This window comes from Aptenodytes patagonicus, chromosome 1 (genome assembly GCF_965638725.1).
Source record: "Aptenodytes patagonicus chromosome 1, bAptPat1.pri.cur, whole genome shotgun sequence".
Classification (NCBI taxonomy): domain Eukaryota; kingdom Metazoa; phylum Chordata; class Aves; order Sphenisciformes; family Spheniscidae; genus Aptenodytes; species Aptenodytes patagonicus.
In genome coordinates, this window is record NC_134949.1 from 128,312,299 (window position 1) to 128,336,136 (window position 23,838).

Below are 23,838 nucleotides of genomic sequence, written 5' to 3' on the forward strand. Positions count from 1 at the left end.
GAAACGGTAACTTATGTTTTAAATCTGCTGTTAACTTTGTGAGCTTTATTTTACCTTCTTTTTGAGCTGTAACTTCTTCAAGATGCATTTAGAAAGCGTTTCGGTTACAGGTTAAAAGGTGTCATCCAGAGTATGCTCTTCTCTGTTGGTTCTGATGCATAAAACGCTGGTTTTCTTACTTTTAAATCTCTTGCTTTCATCTGTCTCAATTCCCCATATGAAGATTTTTCCAAAAAAGAAAAAAAAGAAACTAGCTAGCATTGAGATTACGTTTCTGTTGCGGGGCTTGTCTTAATTGTTCAAAGGCCTTTCTCTCTTTCCTAATACAATTTTCGGAAGCTCTTTGAACAATGCTGTATATAAAAATAGAGCTCAAGGTTGTTGTGTAGCTAAATTTATTGCAAAAACGAGTAGGAAATGTCTAATAAGAGAAGCAATAAAAAGAATAGATTTCGAGATAAGCATGTCTTCTAGAGGCACTATGCCTTTGCAAATCGGGAAGAGCGTAACCCAACTTCTGCTATCGGAGTCTCCTTCTTAGCTCAGGTGTGGCTGGACACCACCTGAGGAAAGTGCTCTGTTTTCAGGCTTGAGCGAACGGCTCCGAGGTTCTGCGATTGTGGTGGGGCTGGGGAGCAGCTCCCTGCAGCTGGGTACGTTTTTACTTATAGATTTACCAATTAAAATTCCAGAGGAAGAATTCATAAGGTTAGCATTCTTGCCAGAGGTCCCCCCGCTCCCTTCCCCCCGCTCTCCCGAAAATAAAAAGCACATACTACTCTGCTTAAATAGTCAAGGCTTGAAAAAATGTAACTGTAGTCAATTTGTTGTCTATTAATAAAATGATCGGCCACCTCCCACTGGGTTTCACTCACCTGTTTTGAAATACTTGTATGAGGTGAAGGCTGACTGATTTAAGTATAAACTGAAATTTCGGGAATTAAACAAACATGTTCCAGTCTAATTCTGTTTAGATCATGTCTGTTACTTCTATTTTGGTTTGTGTCATACTGTTGACTGTTCCAGTTTATTCATTAAAAAAAAACCTTACATTTTGTAGTATATGATCTCATGTAAAACCACATTTTTCGCTCTGTTAGTATGTTTTTGCTCTCTGATTTTTGTGAACATATGTAATGAAAATATTTGTTCTAAAAAGAAAACACTTGGAATTACAAAATGCTGGGAGGGGGAAAAATCTGAAATTAAAACTGCCACAAGTAAATCTTGCTATGTATCATAATGACTGTTTTTATTAATTACTGCAAGTGGCGGTGCTTGATGACTGATGTAGAGAAGGGCAGATGTGAGAAATGCGCAAAACCGGCTTTTTTTTTTTTTTTTTACAGTGACAGTTGTAGTCTGTGTCAGCTGGCATCTTAGATGCTGAAAGTGGCTGGCTCACTTCTGTCCCTGGTTTATTCAGTTGTTTAGTAGCACTTCGGTGGTGGAAGATGGAAAATCCATTTTACAGATGGATTCTGTAAAATACTTTGATTGTGTGGATGGAAAGACACATGCATGGAGATGCTAGCCTGTGTGATACAACAGCGCTGAACAGTGTTACCCAGAATTGTCAGATAACAGCAAATTCTGGACTCCTTATTAGTTTTGATATGCACCAGCACATTGTCTAAGAATGTCACGCTTCTCTCCTGTTTCACACATACACACACCCACCTCCTGGATACAGATAGCTTTTTCCAACCAAATGGGTTTTGAGTGAGGGAGATCAGAAATCATTCTAATAGCTACAATGACCTATGGAAACTTCCAGTGCACGGTGTGTGCCCCCCCCACCCTGTAGCATCTTGAACTGGTTAGATTACACAGGTCACTTCAATGTCTGAACAGACCCCACACACGCACCAAAAAAAAAAAATCTATATGGCAGTGGGGAATTGCTTTTGGTAGTACTATGGTTTACTGCATCTTAGAATATTACTCTTCCCCCGCCCAGGAACGGGGTTTTGGATTAGCTGTTATACCTCTTGATAGCCTTAACTTAGGGAAAGCTTTTAATAGGCAAGGATACTTCTTTCCACTCTCTGAGGATATGTTACGTTTATTATATAGTAAAGGGAAGAATAAGTTGCCCCTTAGTTTACTTATCTTGACTGCAGTTCTTTGGGCAGTAAGATATCTTTTTCCCCTTTTATATTCTTCCCGTGCTGAGGTTTGAGAACTGGATTCTTTATGTGGAAGCCATTCTATAAAAATGCAGAAGCATTTGTTTACCCGTCTAACTTTAGTACTGCAGATATTCTTCTGCACCTGTACCTGTTAGAAATGCAGTGTAATACGACTGAAGTAGTTTTCCTGAGGGGGTGATCAGGCTATTATGTCTGACTTGATTTGTTCTTACAAATTACTTAGTACAGCAAGAGCTGAAAAGTTGAACTGATGTTACTTGTTTCCTTGGGATTTGTGAGAAAGAGGAAACACCTCTCAAAATACACGCGTAAGAGACGTGGCATGTATATAGGCTTGTGATAGGCTGTTCATATTGCTTTAAATATCTTATTGAAAATTCTCAGCACCTAAAACAAGTTAAACCTAAGCTGCTGGATGGGCAGGCTGAGGTGGAGTATATATCTAAAGACTTCTGTCTCCTACACACGTGATAAATGTAATTATAGTGGCTTCAGTTCATAATGCCAAAACATCATCATCAACTCATTTCTGTGAATATCTTGTATTGCTCATAAAAGCTGACGAGCAGTAAAGATTTGAATAAGTGATTTACTGGTACAAAGAGCAGTATCTTAGAAGTTCAGCAGTCACAGGACAGAAGATCTGCTTTTATGGCTCAGATGGATGAAGCAAAGACCTTACAGAGTTGCTGCATGGCTTTGAAGGTGATGATGGAGTGATGACCTACAAATAGAAGGTGTGAAAATGAAGGAACTATATGGCACATAAGAGGTTCTCTGGACCATCATCCTGCCCAAAGGGTTAGGCTAACTGTTTTTAAGCAAATCCTGGTGGCTGTATTTCCTACCTGTTCTTAAAGATATCTGACACGGGCATATTATGCAATTCCCTGCAGGAAAGCTTGCCTTCTGTAGGCTTGCCTAACAATAAAGATATTGCCTAGCCTGACTATTCCTAGTGGTAAGTTTGAACTGCAACTATTTGCCCAAGAAGGACAGTTTATACTTCCTTTTCATGCTGATATGCTTGTGCACTGTTATATTCCCCCCACCGTCTCAAAGAATCAGATCATCTTGTCGCTTAAATAGAGCTTGGGAAAGGTGGGATTGGGTATGGCTCACAGGAGAGCACTGTCTGTAATCTCCTAGAAATTATTCTGTTTCTAGAGAGTCTGATTTCTTTTTAAAGATGAAAATTTTCATCTCTGACTACAGTGTACAACAGCTGGATAACATGCATCTAAGTTTAGGGAAGAAGCTGTAGCTGTTCTTTTAAAAAAGTATACTATATTGGCACAGCTCATACTATGTATTATCAGACAGGGTACTGAACCAGGGAAACTGATGATCTGACAGAATTATTGCCTAGAAACTCTGAGCAGGCGGTATTTTTCTGAAATGGAAATACTCGCCTACTTTTTGTATACCCCTGTTCAGATTCTTACCTACTCCTAAAATGTGCTTTATTTCTCTGTTAGAGCACATCATGGCTGATCAGTTCTAATGTTTACTCAAGAAATAAAGTAAGCTTTCTAGGCCAGAGTAGTTCTGTTGCAGGTTTTTGCTGTTATCTTGCTGATCATGCTCAGAAAGCCATGCTTTTACCCTAGTGTCATATGTGCATAACTTAAAGTATTTTTGTATGACATCCAGCCACGCCAAACTCTTATTAGTGCATGCATCCATGTTGATAATTTCTTGGTATCTACAAAGATCTTTGTAGATGAGGGAGGAAAAAAAACCCCTTAGTTCTGAATGTGTGAAAGCTTATTTGTTACGGCAATACATACTTGCTTTTAGTACCAGACAGTGATGCAACTCTCCCAGTGAAATCTGCAAATTGGAGTTATTCTCTACATAATGTGAAGTTAAAGTCAACAGCTTGAAACGAATTATGTTGGCCTTCTAACGGGCACTCTAAACTACATCTTTACAATAGATACTCACGTGCATTAGTGTAGTTTTCTGCAGGCTTTTGGGTTCCTTCTTGCCCATTGGCTTGTGCTATTGAAAAGTTATGCTCCGTAGTTATTATATGATGAGATTTATCTGTTTTGTAATCATCTTGAACCAGGTGTTTCACTTTTCTTCACCGTCAGAAATATCTACTATAAATAGGTGCATAGTTCTGTGCAGTTTTGTAGCTGTCTTGGTCATGGTGAAACTGTGTGTTTATAAATCAGTGCTCATTTTGAGAGCAACATCTGGTCTAAATTTTGCAGCCAGCTGTTCACACCTTAAGGAAAATGTCACAGGTCTGGATGACTTGTGAATAATTAAATATTTGTAATTTTACTAATCTTTTGCTGCCCTTGCCTAACGAGTGGGTGGTTGGGCAATAAACATGAAATGGTTTCTATTAGCAAATGTTGTCTGTATCTTCACTGAAAATACTTGGAGTAGTTGTGGTTTTGAGGGGCCTGTTTTGCTTTGTCTTTTTAATTTGTAATGGGGGGGAACAGACAATAAACAAACCCCTGAATAACACCATTGAAAATATTTAAAAGAACAGTCTTATACTTTTATGTTTATACACAATCTCACTTTAAATTTCAGGCTTAGTTAAAAGGTATGATATTGTGATAAGGAAGGTTCGGCATTTGGAGGTGTGCTTTACAGAATGGGATTTGAATGCTTTGAATAGGAGATGATCATGTGAATATGAACATATAACATTCCTGTTTTTATACAAAAACAGGAGATACTTGCCAGTATCCACCTGCAAGCACAAAGGGGAAGTTTGTGTGCTAGCAAATTGGCAAAAAAAGGGTGAAAAATTCAGGAATATGATGAGATGGGATACTTGACCATCCTGATTTGTTTCAGGAGGCATCTAAAGAAATTAAAAGAATTGAGAAGCTGTTTTTTTGAGCTATTTCCTTAAATTACTTAACACATGGGAAGATTAAATGTTCAGGCAAATCTTGCAAGCTGGAAAAGTTCTAACCAAATTCACTAGTTAGTAAGATGGCAACCTTTGCATGGGGGAGATCCTCATGTAGCATCAACAAATACTTAACTCTTCAAACCTATGGCCTTAGTTAAGTTGCTGAACAAATTCATGAGAGGTATAATATATAAATACTCATCATTAATGGCTACATTTGTAGTACCGCTAATCACTTATCAGTGCATAATTCTTTCTAAATCAGTTGAATATGTCTCCTCAAAAGCTTGAGGGTATTTCTTTGGGTACTTGATAAAGCACTGATTTCTCAGTAAGTAAATGAGAGTAATAGTGTTCTGCTGGATACTGTTTGTGCTTTGAGTATATGTGCTAGTAGTAATCAGTTTTCACTGTGGTTTCTAATGAGCCTCAAAAATGAAGTCTACACTTGACATAGTCCCTAGTGAATGAAAAAAATTTATCAATAATTGGCGTTTCCAACTTACCTCTAACAATAGCAAAACCAGCCTTCAGGGTGCCAGCTCCTTAAACGGGCAGGTATTTTGTTGTATGAAATGACATGCGGGCAAAGTGCCTGATGTGCCTGGTGAGGTTTGGCGGGCGGCAGCTGAAGTAGGCATGCTGCGGCACGGGCTCCTGCAGCTGAGCTGGAGCCCTGGCTGGGAGAGCTCTGCCCCTCCGCCGAAATTCCTCAGAGGAGGAAGGAGTGGACGGGAGGCCTCCCTCCCCACAAGCAGCTGTGGAATGAGAATGAAATCCAATGTTTATTCTTTCTTCCGGAAACTATAGGAAGTGTAGTGCTCATGTAAGTTGCATAATAGTATTTGCAGTTGCGATAGGGAGAGCCTGAGTAGGGCGCAAGGAGAGCGAGGTGTTAGAAACTCTGATGCTCTCGGAGGGGGAAAAACTGCAGTATGGGCTATGAAAGTATTGAACTGCTTTATCAGGGAACTGCCCTGATCCTTGTTTAAGGGAATTTTTCTTCTGGTTTCTGAGCATCCTTAAAAGGTTTTTGACCTTTGGTTAGTAGGTGCTGACTGCCTCATGCTGCACCGCAGCATCGTTAACACTTGGGAGTAACTTAGTGCAAGCAGACAAGAGGATGTGCTCTGTGGCTGGGGTGAGGAACTGGAAGTCAAGTGACTGGTTTGTTTCCACTCTGCTGCTGGTCTGCTGCCTAGTGTAGGCAATCTTTTGGTGGAAGTTGTCTGTGATTTTCTTTTTTTTTTCTCCCCCCTTTTTCTTTTAAGGGAGTTGCTCACTTGTAATGCTGCTGGTTGTCCCGTATCCTCCATTGCTGTCAGCTCCAGGAGTCTAGCTCTGTTTTGTGATGCTTGGGTGTCTGAGAGGTTGAAATGACTGATGATACCCAAGCTCTCCATCTTCACATAGAGAACATAAAAATGCTACCCTTGGTCAAACAGATGCAACGTGAGCGAGACTCTTAATAGCACCGCTTTAGCTGGGCGATCACCTGCCTCTCTGGAACTGCTTAGAAACTGTTAGTTGAGGAATATCGAACAGGTCTCGTTAAGACCACCCGTAATACAGCAGCTGGAGAAGGCAAAAATCTCACTTCACATTCAGAAGACCAAAGTGCTTTCTCACAACTGGTTTATGGCTGTGGGAAGAAGGAACCTCTGGGACTCTGTCTGAAATCCACGTGTAGTCTTAGTGAAAGTACACTGAAGTCAGGATGATGCTCAAAGTCGCAACTGCCTTCCTGGATTTGTTCAGCCATTTTCGGTAGGCAGAGTGATGGGGAGGAATGGTTCACTTCTGAATGTGAAAGGCGATGTCTTGTCTTCTAGTAGTTACGTTAGTAATAGCAGCAAGGCTGCTGTAGGAGACACCTTTATGCAATAAAACCTGAAATGTGCCAGTTGTTTCTTACGCCACAAAAGAAACCTCTTATGACTGTTGTCCTATCTAGATATCTCTTTCTTGGAAATGATGTATTTTAGTAGCACTGTTATATAGCAAAAATTCCTCTGAAAAAGATAAGTGGCTCATATAGTAGAAAATCAGTACAGAAGGTGGCATTTATATTTGAGTAAGAAACCTCTAATTGCCTCTTAACTGTGAAGTACCATGGCATGTCTTGCTCTCCTGTAAGGCACAGAACACATCTGCTAGATTATCTGATCTGGTAGGGAGGGAAAAAAGCTGTATTGACAAGCTGAGTGCTGTAGTTTCCCCAGGAGTTTCTGCCCGAAGAGTTGCATATTGTAGCCAGAATGCCCCTCGATAATGTGTAACTTCAGAGATTATGACCGGTTTGGTTTGGGTACTTTCAATATACTTTTGCCACCTGATAAATTGGTCTACTGGAACTTTCTAACTTCTTGGCTGAGGTTAAGAGCATGTAATTCTGTGGTGGAGGAGCAGCATGCAATTCAATACCACATAAGTACACATCAATTAAAAAGTGCCTAGATATGGGTAGGGAAGCTTAGTCAAATATTCCTTGGGGGGGGGGGGGGGGGGGATGGACACCAAACCAAAACACTTCTATGCTGTAGATAAAGCTGCTGCTTTGTGACAGCCTGGAGAGCCAAAACCATTGCGAAAACTATTCCTGGGATGTCAGGTTAATCATTTTATGGGTTGCATTCAGAAGCCCAGTTAGATATAAGCAGCGAAGATGCTAACGGATATCCTGAGCAGCGTAGTTCTGTAGTCAGACCAAAGGTGTTTTCCTCCTGGAATCCAGCATTTACCTTCCCTAATTTGTTTGGTGCAGAGTTGCTTCTTTGGCATCTTGTGTTTGTAAGTGCAGTTTTTATGGAATTTAGGAGATATGTTTTATGCTTTTGGGATGTGCTGATAATCAAAAATTATTAAAAGAACTTGCTTAGCAGACACCTTGATTTAAAAACAACACACCCACTTCATTGTGATGCTATTCAGGGAAATGATTCAGTGCAGTTTCGGTGGGTTTAAACAATGGCTTAGTGGCACACCTATTTTGTAGAAAGCTGACTTTTAAATGGGATGCCTGTTTTTTGCAAGTCTATACATAGCTAACAGCCGCAAGGTGATACTTGGTAGTGTACATGTCCTGTACAGAGCCTCCTTCATTGCGTACTATTTTCCCATGCACTGAAGATTGCCAAGTGAATTGGAAATATTGCAGTGATTTGTTAGATCCTTCAAGTTTTGCTTTCAGAACTGTTTTATCTTGCAGTAAAACATAACTAGGAATGAGTTGATTCACACACAGTATGTACAGTCAAGTTTGTTTGAAATGGTACACTTGGTTTTTTTGCACTCTACACACAGGTTGTAATAGCATGCTAGCTCATTTATCTTTATCTCTTTTTGTTCATGGCCAGTTTGAGTTGCAAATAGTAAAATACACTGCAGAGAGCTCATGGTCTTGAACTCAGCTCACAGTCTTCACTTCTGTGCATAAATTCCTGTTCAGAAACAGAAATAGTAGAGCTGACACTGAGAGTGAGTGGCAGCCTGTAGTGATAGAGATGTGTTGTGAGCACACCTTCCCGCAGAGCGCTGGCATGTCGATACAAAATCCCTAACTGAAGTCTCTCAAATACAGTGCGAGTTTTGACTGCTTTATCCCTGCCCGTGTGCATCTCGGGCACACATCTGAGAGTGACTGTGCAGTGGATGGGTACTGTACAAATGAGTCAGTTCCTGTTCCTTTGGCTGAAGCTTCGTTAGGAGTTCTCAAAAAAGTATTTCAGAATGTGGATGTGGTCAACATAGTCATTTTCCAGGCATCTTAAAGGAAACCCACATCAACTGTGAAAGTGAACTTTGAACTCCTCTGTCCTGCCACTAACAGAACTGCTCTGGTCTACGTCTTCACTCACAGTTTGCACTTCTTGCCCTTGAGATTAAGCGCTCCGTTATTTTTCAGGAGAATTTCCAATTATGTGTAATGTGTATGACTGATTCACTACTCCACTGGTGGTATGTCAGCTAGACATGTAGTTAGAAACAGCTGCTGACAAATTTTAGGCCACATCTGATTGTTCAGCACACTTAAGTAATACTGAAAGCCATTAAACCCACTAGAACCTGTAGTGTTATTTCCCAGCTATTATGGCAAGATATGGTACAAAACACTTTACTTGTACTGCACCTCCTAGGATTTAATATATAGTTTTGGCTGAGTAAGTTCTCTTGAAGGCATCAATTATTAAAAGGGGGTACCTTTTTTGGAGATGTTAAAAGGATTACTTTCACTGAAAATGTTTGTCTTTCACTCTGAATCTTTGCCTATCTACAATGGCTTGTTTTTAAACAACTTTACCATAGTCTTCCTGACTTATGCAGTGGATTTTTTGTACTTGTGATTATGTATACATTATGCAAGCTATGGATATACCAGGATCTAAGCTCTGAATTGCGTTATCTCCAAAATGACTGTGTTAATACACTTCTAGTTAACGATACGTGCAACTCTGCCATCTACTTGTTATCTTGTGCTGATGTTTGTATTTGTATAGTGCACTGGATTTCCCCATCGGTTACCCAGTGATGTTGCATGAGGCATTCTGCCAACAAAAGGGAGATGTTTCCCCTGAGAGCCTTTGGAAGGCTACTACAGCGGGATGGTAAAGCAAGTCTCCAAATGGCAACACATGCTTCATTTGGAAGAAAATGCTACTACACAGATGACAGGGAAAATGTTTTGAACGTGTGTTGGAAAGTATAACTCCCAGGTCTCTTATCTCGAAACCTGTGCATTATATACAGTGCTAACTGTGCTGTATAGGTAGAAAACGGAGTGGAAAAGCTGTATTATCCATAACTCTAAAGGTTGTAAGTGAGTGACTCTGCTTTATTAGTAAGGTGTTCAGCCTTCCTTACGGTTTTTCACAGGAAACAGGAATTGTTTCATGCCTTACTTCACATGTTCACAGCAGTAGTTGTGAATCTCTTATGGGCAGAGATAAAAAGTAGTAAGACTTAGTCTGAAGCTGATCATGCCGTTAGCAGGCAGAACAGAAAGTCAAGGGTGCCTGTCATCCTTGCTGCCTATCAGAAGTGTTCATGTGCATGTTTTTGTTTTGAGCGTCCCCCCTCACCTTTAGAAAAGAGTGAGGATTAATGAGGCTGGCTATTTGATAGTGGTTCCTGTGCTACTGCTATGCATTATAAAATATCAGGTGTATCTAGACTTTACCAAATGGTTTATCGGGACAAATCTACCTGGTGTTTTTAAATTATGCTTTAATAATAGTTAGAATTTTAAACCACTATTATACTACAAAGACATCTTTCCTTTTTCTTCTCTTCACCTGATATTAAGAATGAAATTATACAGTGTGAGATCTGAATTTAATATGGCCACATTTAAGTGTTCTTAATGTCATCTTGACCTGTAATAGGAATCTAGTTCTAAAGGTTTTGCTTCAGAGATTAAATTTAGCTGCAGTAATGGTTCTGATACATTCCTGACTGTTGTGCAGTTTATTTTGCAGTGAATGTAATTTTTTCCTTCTTCAGGTAACCTTGCTTTTTAGATAAACTACTTTACTGTGAATGAATATAGAACTCTCTGACACTTATGTGCTTATTACAGAGATTGCTACTGATTTTTTTAAACAAACAAAATGTGTACTGACATACTTATGTCAGTATGTCTTGCAGCTGTAGAGATGGAGACCACCTCACTCATTACACCATCTCTGTTCTGAAGTGCAATCTTCATTCATAATACTGATGCAAATGCACATGTGAAATGGTTGGTCTGTATCCTCTGCTTGCTAAGTCATACTTACTCTTAAGTTGGTTTTGAGTTTTGTGCTTTTGAAATGTTTATAGTGTTCAGATGTACAATAGGTTTTTACTTTGGTTGGTCATCCTCACTGTCCTGCTTGGATGCTTGGTCTTTAAAACTACCTTTAGAGTATACTCTGCCATTTCTTCATGCTGTATCTTTGGTACTGAAAAAAAAAACCCTTTGGGGTAGAAAGTTTTATTGAGTTGGAGTAGGCCTGATTCAAAAAGGCTTTATTGTTTACTCTAACGTACTGTGGATAATGCAGCTACTTGAATAGCTTAAAAATACTTGGAATAAAAAAGCAAACAATCCCACAGAACTCATAAAACTTCCCAGAGGAATACCTAGGACTTGCTCATGCTCTGCAATGGTATTCTTAGAAGTAGGAATAGATAATACTTGCATTTAAGAGAAGATGTCCTGTTAAGCAGCTGAATTTAACGATGACTCACTCATTAGTGGGAATTGCAGTAAATCAAACTGGATGAAATAGGTCAGGTATAGCCTATGTTTCTATAACATAGCCTGTACTCACAGTCTGTTTTGAGTTGGTTTTTTTAAGTATGTGTTAGGAACCAGGAATAATGGCTTCTCAGAAGAGTTCTCCACTTGGAGGCTGAAATCCTTTCTGTGTATATCATGGGCGCTTCACGCACCCTTGAAGTAGTGCTTATTTGGACCAGGTTGGGAGTCCTCATGAGAAGCTTCAGTTAAGATCTGCTGTTGTAATGCAGTGTTCATAACTCTTCTTGAAGAGCTTCTCAAATTGTCGAATGAGTTTAATCACTGTCCACCACTATGCGCTGTAGTAGCGGAGTGTTAATCTCGAAGTTTTTGTAGCAGATACTGCTTAATATACAGTTCAAAACTGAGGCCACCTTGTGATTGGTGTAGTCTACTGTTCTGTCATAACCTGAACCTATTAGCAATCAGTACAAGATTAAATATTACTGATATTTTGTATTATTCAGGATTTCCCTTCAAGAGTTCTTTTTCAAACCCACTGGCATGCTAGTCCTTAGTCTTTTTCCAGTATTGTGAATTCCTGTTGCCATAGTCTCTGCCTGCCCTGACTAAATTTTTCTTCATTTGAAGATCACCTTAGCAAAGGACAATATTGCTTCCCGTTTGCCTGTCATGGATATATTTTTGAGTCTCTGAATATTCCTCAGATTCTTGAGGTATCTCATCCCAATGAATTGGATACTCAAGTGAGCTACTCTTTTTGTTCTTTCCAGTTACATTTTACACAACAATAGTCCTTGGCTAATTTTTGTATTTTTCTTGGAGGTGGTCTAAAAACAGTTCATGTTATGAAAAAACTGGAAGATAATCTTGGCAAAATTCTGAGTGGGTAGAGCAGCCTGGAGATTGTATCTACTGTGGGTGAAGATGCTTCTCCAGCTGGTGCCTCCTCTATTCTGTTTCATGGTAGTTATGTCGCTTGCACAAAATATTTCCACAGGTTCACTCTTCTCCTCCAGGTTCCGTATTTCTCTTTTTGAGAAAGGGGTAAAGTAGAAGTTAAATCCTCATACTACAATGTGGTCACATACTTTTTGACCTATTAAGTTTGTGGCTTTATGGTTTTTCTTCAGTATCCCATTTATCTCCCTCTTCTAGTATTAGGTTGCTAAACTATGCCAAAGTCATTTTTGTATGTTACAAGTAGCCTTTAAGTTATCAGCAGCAGTAGTAGTATTGTCAGCATCTCTTGCATCCTTGAGACTTACCCCAGCTTTTTGTGCCTTTTCACCTTAGTTATTGTGACACTTTCTAAAAACTTACCAATTAGCGGTCAGTACGTACGGAGTGCTTTTGTATTGATGGATGCAGCCACTTGTTTTGCCTACCTCTTAATTATCTGTATGATATCAGGCATGAGAGGGCGGTCTGGCTTTGACTTGCATGTGTTGCTCAAATGTCAATAGCCTTATTAAACAACTCGGCTGATGGGCCCTGTAGTACAGTCCCAGATCCAAGCAGGTCTTTCTGCTTAAATGCTTAAAGAAGGTAAAGTAGTACTGACAGCCATCTCTCTCCCCTGCCAATGCACTTGTTTGTCCATGTTTACCTAATCTCATCACTCCAGTGCAAGTGTGTGTATGTGTTTGTGTATTTATATATGGGGAGGGGACAGGAGAACTTCATTTATATGGTTGTTTCAGGAAGACCCAATCTTGTTTCCCTATGGACCCACGGTCCTCTGTATTTTAAAAGTCCTCTGCTGGTTAACTTGTAAAGCTAGATCTTGTGTGACTTCTTCCACGATATGCCTTGGAGTAAGAAATTTAGTCTCTTTAAAAGCATTTATCAGCATTGATGCCATTGTGTCCCTTGCACATCACTATTTCTGCTTTCTCTTAAGTTAAATATAGAATATTGCCTATCTAGAGCTGTGTGAATTGGTGTTTGTAACCTGCGTGTGACTTGCTGGTGTGTATTACTTCATGCAGGTTTAATATCAGTAAATATTAGCCCTGGTTCTGTAGAATAGATGTCTATTTTAGGAAGCTTCTTAGTACATTGTACCTGTTGCTCTTCTGCTGGGCATATTTCTCTTCACCATTTATGGTCTAAAGGAAGCAAAGTCATGTGAGCTGTGGGATAAACATACGCATTTAGGTCTCTGTGGCATAGTAGCATGCTGTTGTCATGTGATAATCTTCAGGCAAGATAAAATTTGTCCCTGGCTTTCAGATTTCTCCTGTAAAGATTTCTTAATGCTTAAAGAATTGTGATCCTTATTTTTTGTTGTCGTGAGGCGCTTCATCTTCTAAACAACTTGGAGAACACTTATCTAGAATTATCAATTCTGGTTTAATTTCAAATTTTCTGAAGACCTTAACTTCATCTGTACTGTAATCTGGGAGTTATGTTCAGATTTCCATGCTTCTGAGGTCTTTAAAGTTCCCTAATGGTTTTTTTTAGATGTCCACCTTAACACTACTTAAGATGTATGTTTTTGTTGAAGTTGTAGACTCTGCATTTTCTTAATTTATATGCAGATAATGTAACACTCAGACCTTCTTAACGTGTGTAACTTGCTCCTTGTGTTTCCAGAGTAAAGCTTGCTACTGTATAACAGGTGTGACACCTTGGGTGGACTTGTTCTCCTTTTTTGTTGGGACGGTTCTAGCATTTACCAGGGGAAGGAAGGTGGCTGTCATCTTACTGCATGTCTCAGAGGGAGAAAGTGAGTCCCTCTGAGTCATAAGGCAAAACAATGCCCAAACCACACCTGTAGTCCTGGTTCCCATCTTACAGGCTTACAACTAGTTAGTCTAAAACTCGTATCTAGGTAGTCATTGTATCTTCTTTCCCCAGCTTACCCAGGTCCGCTTGCAGGGGGCAGAGTTCCGTACAGAATAGTAAGGTGATCAGAAATGGTTTGAGTTCACAGCATAAATGTAGTAAACTTCATGTTGCACTTGGTTGAAAGTGGAGTGTGGGGGGTGTTTACCTCCCCCAGTTGAGTTCATTTCACAGGAAGGCAATTAGGAGGAGGGGGGGGGGGAACAGGACAGGAAATGAATTTATATTCACCACCCTCCTATTGCGTATTAGGGTGTGATACAGGACCAGGTGGCTTTGTAGCATCATCTCCATAATTGAATAATCAAGTGCCTTATATTGCAAAGTTCAAGTAACACATGAATACTGTTCTCCTCTGAAGTAAGTACTAACTGCGCTAGGAAGAGTAATTATCTTTAAAGTAGATCCTTGAGGACTATACAGAAGGATCACACTGTCAGTACTGGGAATTAGTCTTTAGGAGTTGTTGCCCTCGGCTTGTTATCTGACTTCTGGATCAAACTTGTCTCATCCCTGGCATGCTCACTTATTCACTAGGTTGCCATTTCACACTGGTATTTTCTTTCCCTGATATTCTCTGTGCATAGGTATCCAGCATGAATAAATGGCAGTGTTACTAAAGATGAGGGCCCCTATTTTCCACACAGACTGGGTACTATGCAAGCCTGAACTGCGTGGTAGCTTCAATTGAATTGCGTAGTAAGGACATAGTAGGGCTTTCAGAGCCCAACCATCAAAGATTATATGCTGTGGGGGTATTGAGAGAGGCTTTTTTGAGTAACTTCAGCCAGCATCAGAATTTAGTAGCGTTTAGTCTTAAAATCTCAGCTAAATAATACCTGCACTAAAAATACAGTATCTTGTGCTTAACCCATTTAGTTTCTACTCATGTTTCAGTTGGATTGCAAGTCAAATTGTTAATATTTGGCATACTGGGGGTGCGCTGTTGCAAGGTGCATGCATGCTGTTTAGAAAAAAATTAAGCTTGCTAAAGATCTGATAAAATAATTCTTTGACACTTGTTGAATCTTGCTTAGCATCTCTACTATAACAATGTTGATATGCTGTGAGCACCAACTGTTTGTCTCTTAAATGGCTGGGTGGGCCTCTTCTATATATGCACTATACCCTGATGTATGCCCGTAATACCTGTGTGCATTAAGTCTATTGCACAGGCACAGGGGCTGCTGACAGCCTGTGACTCGTGCCCTGCATAGGTCTGGGTTAATGAGAGGAACCCAGAGGCATGCAGGTTGGGTGGGAGTGTGTTTTTTCACTTCCCCGTCCCACCTCTTTTCTGCTTTGGCAATCTCCTGCACTGTAACCCTGCCTTACGCTTAGAAACACTGGGTTTGTGTCCATGCAAGCAGATCTAGCTGTAGGTGTTTCTGTAATACCATTAGTGTGCAGAAAGCTACCTTCCATATGTCTTGTAAAGAACTGAGCTGGAATCCTCTGGCAAAGTGTTTATGTAACACTGTGGACCTAAACAGAAACTTCACTGGCACTGTTTGCTGTCTTTATATAAAATTACCTTACTGCTCATAAAACTGTGATTTGGTGAATAAGTTAATTCAGTTTCTCGTATTATATTACCATTCAGTGGACAGTTACAACTCACTGGGGTATGAGCACTTACTAACAATAGCTGACAGCTGAATGCTACTCGCTTGCAGAACAGTGTGGTCCTGATGCAGGCGTTATGGAAAGGAAGTTCATTACTTCTTAGCGTACAGAAGCCTCTAGCTTAAGAACCTTAATTCATGCTTCTACCCTTCCATGGAAGCTTTGTGCCACTCTTCAAAGTTGTAGGCTCGGTTATTCATTATTTCATCAATTTCAGTTAACAGTTGGCTTAACTCCATATCAAACCTATTTTGTTTATGCCTGTGTAACTTATTTTGAGTTGATCTGTAGGGGTTTTTTTTTTGCATGCTAGAATAAATTATTTACAGCATCCTTTATGGGTTTTTACAACTAAGCCAGTTTCTTATCTATTTGTATCAAATCCTTCAAAGACTGTCTGTGAAGTCAACTCAAAAATAGGTCCTGGTTAAAGGTAACCGTGTTTGCGTTTATCAGCAATTAAGTTTTAAAAACAAGCTAGTTAGTTGGCCTCTGAGAGTGAAAGTGGTTTTGCCTTTAGGAAGTTGTTTTAGAAGCCTGTGCCAACTCTGTACCTCCCTAGGCTTGCTCATACTAGTGCTCTCTGGCAAAGCAATTTAAAAAAATGTCTTGGGCAGGATTTTCATAAATCTATTCAGCCCAATCAGAAGCTTCACTTAATGGAGCAATGTATAAATAGTGCGGAGAGTCAAGTGACCATCAGCTGGTCTGAATGGGTTTGACCACTAGAGTCACAGGGTCTGAGGTATGCAGGAGCTGGGATCACTGAAAACATGCTTTGCTGCAGAGATATCCTGGCTCTTGCATAATATGTAACTGCAGAGGAATTCATGTGTGTAAGAATGTGTTTTAATTAGACACCTGTATTTAATGTTGATTTCACCTTCTGTATCATTACTGTGGGCTTTAAAAAAAAAGTTACTGCCTTCGTTAATGTTCCCATTTCATTAAGTAGTGTGTATTGCATGATTGTGGAGTTCAGCTATGCATTGCATTTCCTTTATAAAGTGTATGCCTACTCAGTTGAAACAATGCAGTGATCTGTTTTACTGAATTCAGAACTTAAGACATAATGGCTCTTTGCCCAAGTTCATATTAGGTAATTAGAAGTTCTTGGCATGCTTGATAAATACTGAAATTCCATTGTATTGTGCATTAAGCAGGGAGAAATATTTCTTCAATTGCAGTGCCAGTGCACTGAAATGTAAGCGTTTTGGCTGTCCCTGGTGATGGCTTTATTAAATCTTGGTGAAACTGTCAGCGCTGAACTTGCAGAGATGCTGGCTTGCTTTCTCTTTGGGAAGTTACTGAAGCCAACATCCAGGTAATGACTTCTTTATTGAAAGCATCTCCCTGCCCCACTTACAAATATCACAATATGGATTCTAAGCAAACTAATAAAATGGTGCCTATTTCTTTGTGTTCAGTTCAATTGACACCTGTGGCAGTGCTGGCCGGAACAAAAAATTTTACCAAATTCAATAACTTCATGGGAAGAACTATTGTTCAAACCCCAGTAATTGGTATTTCCCTTCTTCCTTGGTCTTTATACTGAATAGCTTTTCCCCTTTTTCATTACTGATTTTAATGCTTGTCAGTGCCATCCCTATCCTTACAACATATTGGCCCATGATGTGACACTCTCCCACAGCAAAGCTGGTTGATGAGGACCTATTTGTTCTCTTTCCTGTCAATTCAACAGCTAGGTCTTTGATTAAAAAATTGAGTTATTGGCTTTATTCAAACTGGAAAAAGTACGATGGTGTATGTATCAGTTACCTTTCTTGCCTTGATTGATCTACTTAAAGATCATTTCATCATATTAAATGTTTCTTGACTCAGCAAGTAAAGGTAGGAGTCTGTTAGGTGATTCACAAGTGTTCTAGTCACCTGCCTTTGTATTTGATGCATAACACACATCCAGGAGTTTTTTTTTTCTAATTCTTACTTGATCTGGTGATGGGCTTGGTTGCCTCTTGTATTTTTGGCAATAAACCTTCATGTTAGTACAGTTCACCAGTGTCAAAAGCTTCACCTGTCAGTTTTATAGATGACAGATGGTGGGTTTTTCCTCAGTAACTTGGTATTTCTTGCTTTCATGAAGCAGAAAGACTCCTGTCTGCACGAATATCAAACCCAGGCACTGCTCAACTGGATCTGAGGATTATGGTACTGCATGAGACTTCATGTTGCACACATGCGAAGAGCTCCCGCATCTCTGAGGAGTTCATAAACCACCTCCCTTTCCTTTCCTGCAAGAGCTCTGAACTTGAAGTGACGACCCTTTGCCTTCTGGGGGGGTTGACCTTTTCCTGTAGTGGGTGCAGATGCACACCCTGCTGCTTCAGCCATCTGGGGGCAGTTAAGAAATGCCGCTTGGCAGCTGCCCCTCAGCATAGCCTGCCCTAGAGGGAGGGTGGTGTCTGGGTTCAAGGCTGTGCTCCTCCCCTCACTTCACTTGCTCCTCTTACAGTTGCAAGGGGCCTGGCTAAAACTCACAAATGACCGAATTGTTGCTAATGCAATAAATCAAACGTGTTTTCATTAAAATAAAAATTTCTAATGTAAAAATAACATTTGTAACACCAAGAGTCTTGCAAATCTGCTGTCTGAGCCTCCTGGCCTTTCCTTCAAGACACAGTGACTGTGCTTTCTCCGGCTTATTCCAGAGCCTGCTTGATTGAGGATCAGAGGGGAGATGTTCCCTCTGACTTCCCCGAGTGGCCACAAGCCAGAAGTGCCTGTGGTGGAAAAGCTCTGTCCCCAGATGGGGTTGGGTAGGATGACCCTTGCCTCCTGCATGCTGCTAGGCCCTCGCTGAGAGGGAAGCTGGGAGTGTTGCTTGCTCTGAGGTTGGGGATGGCTAGCCCTAGGCTGGAGCATGGTGGCAATACAGTAGAGGGTTATGCTGGCTTGTCTTGAGGAGGATTGAAGCCAGGGAAGTGTAAAAGTGTTGCCTACAAAAGGAGGGAGAAGCAGACAGCTTGCAGTAAATGAATTGTGCAAATTGCTGAGGTGAGTTCTCCAGCAGAGAAATGCCAGTATTTGTTTCCCAGCTTCAGTGCTGCTGCTCTCATGCTTCAGCATTACGTACTTATTCCTGGCAAACTTCTGTCATTGTGCAAGCTCCAGAGGTTAGCATAGGTACTGTATAGGGATTAAATAATGTTGATTCATGCTTAACAAATGCTGTTTGTGAAACTGTATAGTGGAGATGTTCAGCAGGGCATGTATGCACCTCTTGTGCTTCTCTTACAATGGGGGCGTAACAGCAACCACTCTTTTCCAGAAATGTTTGACAGCAAGCCGTTCCAGTTATTTCCTTTCCAACAGACCAGTCTTTAATCACTGATATTATTGCTATAATCTAGTCAAACATTAGTGGTGAAACTGCTCTAAAAAATTAAATGATTAAAAATACGTAAAAATGTTCTTACAGTCAGTTATAGTTCTGTGTTTTAAAAAAAACCACTTGTCAGGCTAGTGAGAGTGTTAAAATACTCTGTCACTAAAGTTGAAAGTCTTGCCAGTTCCTAAATAAATGTTTTATTTAAATACTAGAAATACTAAATGAGCAGTTCTAACTTGATGGCCATTCTTTGTTTGTCTTTACTGATGATACTGACTTATTTCTTGCAATGTAAAATCTTAACGCTTACTCAAAGACTTCAAGGAGTATATTTCAGTCACCATCAGAAGGCCAAGCTAGGCACGTATCCGCTGGGATTTTTCTCAGATGTGCTGCACTAAGCTATAGCAGTTCCTGAGCTGGTAGAGAGGAGCTGGGATTCCTTCATTTGACACCAGAGATGAAAGGATTTCAAATCGCTGTGAATGGGAGTTTTTATGCGAAGACTCGAAATGCTGCACTGATATGTAATAGAAGTTAACTCTAAGCAGCTCCCCTCCTTCTCCATGCTAATACTTTTTCTCGCTGCAATGTGGGATATATTTCCCCATTTCAGGATTACCTCTGTGCCTTTAAGTTTACTTTTATTTACTGAATGCCCTTTCTGACCGGGTAAGAACAGCCTGTTTTTTGAGTAATTCACGGCCTCTTGTACAATATTGTTTGAGGATTAAGGAGAAACTTAAGGTGACTTTTGGTCCTGCTATTACTCTACTTCACATTTATGAGCATTTCTTATTATCTGCTTTTGGGAGCAGGTCTTTACTAATACATGGGGATGAAACGGGTTATTTCAGAATAAAGATATAGGAACACTGAGTACTTTTTAATTATAAAAGTCATTATAAAAATTATGACGACTGCATACCTGAGGTGACTGTTCTGGCAACAAACTTTTCTGTTTACTGTCTACAAGAAATCTGTGTAATACCAACTGTAGAAAATTCTTTCTTTAAGAAGGTTTATTTATCTACAGAACTGTTTCATATACTGATATCTCTTTTTCTGATTGTTTCTGCAGGTCATGTCGGATTAATGCTGTGGATCGGTCAACCCAGAACCTGTAGTTGCCCATCAATCGCTCAGTAGTCAGTGTAGATTCTGTCTTTACAATCAGCAGCTACATCTGGCTACTGGGTCTCTGATGACATCTCGTATCTTCTGTCTAGACTTTTTGTTGGATTTTTATCTCTCTCCTGGGTGCAGAGCAAGTTCACAGTGCTAACAAGTTAACATCTGAGATGTGGCCCCAAATAAAGGATTGGATACCTGTTGGATCTACTCCGCAGTGGGAATCAGATTAAATACCTGCATGTTGTGTATTGGAAAGCAACAGTCTTTTCTGTAGCCTAGTCTTGGGGCTTGTAGTAGTCAAAACCGATGAGAATATTTGCAAATTGAGCTAAGAAGATAGTTGGACTTCACTCTTCTTCAATGAAGAATCTTTAACCTCTTCTGCAAAGGATAGGTATTGAAACAGGCACCTTGGCTGATCGCATGACTACTACGCATTAGAGGAGGAAATGTACTGTGAACTGTGATGTGTACAGCTGGCTTTTATCGGTGGTATGGGAAGACTGTCCAGGTTTGGGGCATGAACCTGGCATACAATGTAGATTTCTGTGTTTGTTAAGCAACAGCTACATTGTCTGCTGGGTTTCCAGCTGCCTGGAAATACAAAGTGGACAGTTATCGACACTTTTTCTTTTTTGGTCAAGTTACCTCCCTTATATCTCTGAGGAAGACAAAGCAATTGAGGTCTAATTGCTGCCTCCCCCTCTGTTCTCACACAAGGGATCCAGCTGGTGTCAACCAGAGCTCGGAGCCAGGGTAGATCTGAAACTAGTTAAGAAAAAAGTTCAAGGGATTGAAGTGTTCAGACACCTGAGCATGAGTAGCTGTCAGGCAGAAGCTAATGCCTGCTGCCTGTGTAACCATTAGTTTGCCTTGGTAATGGTGCTTCACTCCTTTTTTTTTTTTTTTGACTTCAGATGGAGAGCTATATGTGTGTGCTGTACAGTTAAGGCAATTCTTTTTGGAGAAGGGAGTAGTGGGGAGCTATTTATAGGTCTGACTTTTTTTTTAAAACATGTGCTGCACATAGCATGGCTTACACACAGAAAGTGCCTAGAAATAATTGGGGAGGAATAAGATAATGTCTTGAGTGCTGATACCAGCTGGATCTCTTGCTTCTTGAGCGGCACCAAAACTAGTGTGCTTCACTTGTGCACTGTATCCAGCCACGCAGTGACAAAACAGGCAGTTTCAGTTTGAGAAGAAGGCCTGGAATAGCAGAGGACTGTTGTCCTTTCAGACCTGGACTACAGTCACAGTAGTAAATGGGGAAGCTTGTACAGCATGTCTGTACTGTTAACCCTTCATTGGCAAGCTCCATGCGATTTGCACTTTCATCATGGAAATTAGGAGAGTTGTGATGGCCACTCAAAGAGTGAAGGAACGTATGACTTGGCTAAGCTTTTCTGTCTGTTGGACTATACATGGGTGGTTTTAGATCAGCAGGCATCCAGAACCCTTCCTCTTGAAGGGCAATACTTCAGGAGGCAGAAGGGTTCCTGAGTGACTGCTGCTGTTAAACTGTGCTTTTGTTAAAAGAAATAAAACTTCTAGTGTGAAGAACTGTGTGTCTTTTCCTGTTTACTGTATCAAACTAGGTTTGCACCAAGTCTTCTAGGACCTAGGGAATATAAAGCTGTTCATTACAATGTCTAGCATAGACAGCCCCTCAATACTTGCATCAGCCTGACTGTGCTCAAGAAATACGCATTCGCTTATGCATTTCTATGTTAAGTAAAAATGTACAGACAATTGCCTACAGGTGATCGTTGGCACAAATAATCACTCCCCATTGAAATAACAACTGTGGATTGTCTATATAGCTTTGAAAACTGCTTGTTAAGGTTGAACAAGTGTTTGTCCTTTGCTTTATATATTGTTTTCCTCAATGCCAGTCTGTTGGCATCTAGGGCTCTGACTCTGCAAAATTGGTAAAGACTTAGACATAGATGAGTCTTTTTTCTTAAATTAACTGGCAGTTTCTCAGTGTTGTTACTGATGTTTCATTCTATACAGCCTCCCGAGTCTTGACCACCATATGCACAATAGTCATAAAAATAGCCATATATTACTCTCTGCAATGTTTCTGTGGCTCATTTAGCTTCAACAGTATTAAGATATCAGCAGGTTTTATAGCATAGCTTTGTTCCTGTGTTTATAGTTGTTCAGCTCCAGCTCTTAAGGATTCATGTCAGAATAAGGTATGTCTACCCCAACTGTTTATATGGCAAACACCATAAAGCAATTCAAAAGCAGATCAACCTAATGTTTAGCATCAAGCCCCTCTCCTATTCAGTTTCACTTCCCCACTGTGTTTCAGTTAAACTTAGGATGTTGAAATCCCCTTTGTGGGCAGGTACTTCTGGTTCCTCTTATTAGTCTTTCATGCTACTTGCTTTTGTTATACAGACACCTTAAAAAAAAAAAAGCATACACCCTCCTCTTACCTTATTCTGAGGTTCTTGCTTTATTTTCAGTGCCTAGTGTAGCGAATGGAAGCATGTAAAAGTGGTTACTCCTCCTACTGTGATGTTTGTTTTAGTTCTTTGTTCCTTCTCTTCTACATGGATTTCAGTGAAACTGGCATAAATAAATGCCTATCCCTTTCTCTCCCCTGCTGAGGGTACCACTACTACTCCTGATTAAACTGCTGCTAACAGCAGCCTGAAGTTGTCCTTCAGCTTCAATGGAAGCAACTGGGTCCTGTGACATACTGTTTTCCATGTGTTCAACCTTAGTGGAGTCCTCAGTTTCCATTTTCTTTGAGCTTTCACTCCCAACAGTAATCTTGGCCGTATTATGATGTTTCTATGCTGTGATGCTCACAAGTGTGAGGACTGACTAGTGCGTGCGCTGTTTCTCAGAAGGAAAGGTGAGACCAGGGCTCTTGCCTGGCCAGAGCCATCCCTCTCATCACAGCATCTCTGAAGCCAGGTCAAGGCAGTAAATGGTGAGAACGCAACTGCTAAATTACTCTGCTATATCCCTTCTCCAAAAGGCACAGCTGGGAGTTTGGCATTCAGGCTTGATTTTTTCCTTTCCTGCACCTTTCAAATAGTGGGAGCTAAGACAACAGTGGCAGTTGGATCTGTTTGGACTAGGATCAGAGAAGATCACAGCACTTTCATAATTTTGTCTTTTCTGTTGCATCTCAGTTCAAGTAATACCTTCTCACACTGATACTTCTTCCAGTCCTCTGACTCTCTTTTAGAATTCACTTTTGAATATCTATTTAAATGTTAATACCAGGAAGAACAATACTTTTACTTTCTGGCTCCAGATAACTACTAGGAAAGCCTCACTACTTACTATTTCTCCATTCTGTGAAGGATACCCCTGTGAACTCTAAGCTGTATTTTCTTGGCTATGTTTATTCTTTCTGTGCAAATCAAGTTTCAAAGAACTGAAAGGACGCAGCTAGTCTGATCTTGATGCACCTACAGCATGTGCTGCCCTATCAGTACATGGTAGTGACAAATACATTCTGTAAGTTTCTTTAAAAAAAAAAAACAAACAAACAACAAAAAACCTGGAGTCATTAAGTTTCAAAACCTGCAATAACAAATTTAAAACCTGAAGGGGGGGGGAGGAACCAAAA

General features: G+C 40.3%; 1 long non-coding RNA gene across 1 annotated transcript in view; it reads left to right on the top strand.

Moving 5' to 3' along the window:
* LOC143155910 (uncharacterized) overlaps nt 1–21,803 on the top strand; it is an 82,450-nt gene extending 60,647 nt beyond the window's left edge. The window contains exon 5 of the long non-coding RNA XR_012994501.1: nt 20,188–21,803. This is a non-coding gene — a long non-coding RNA (uncharacterized LOC143155910). The remainder of the gene's footprint in view (nt 1–20,187) is intronic.
* Nucleotides 21,804–23,838: the final 2,035 nt, after the last annotated feature.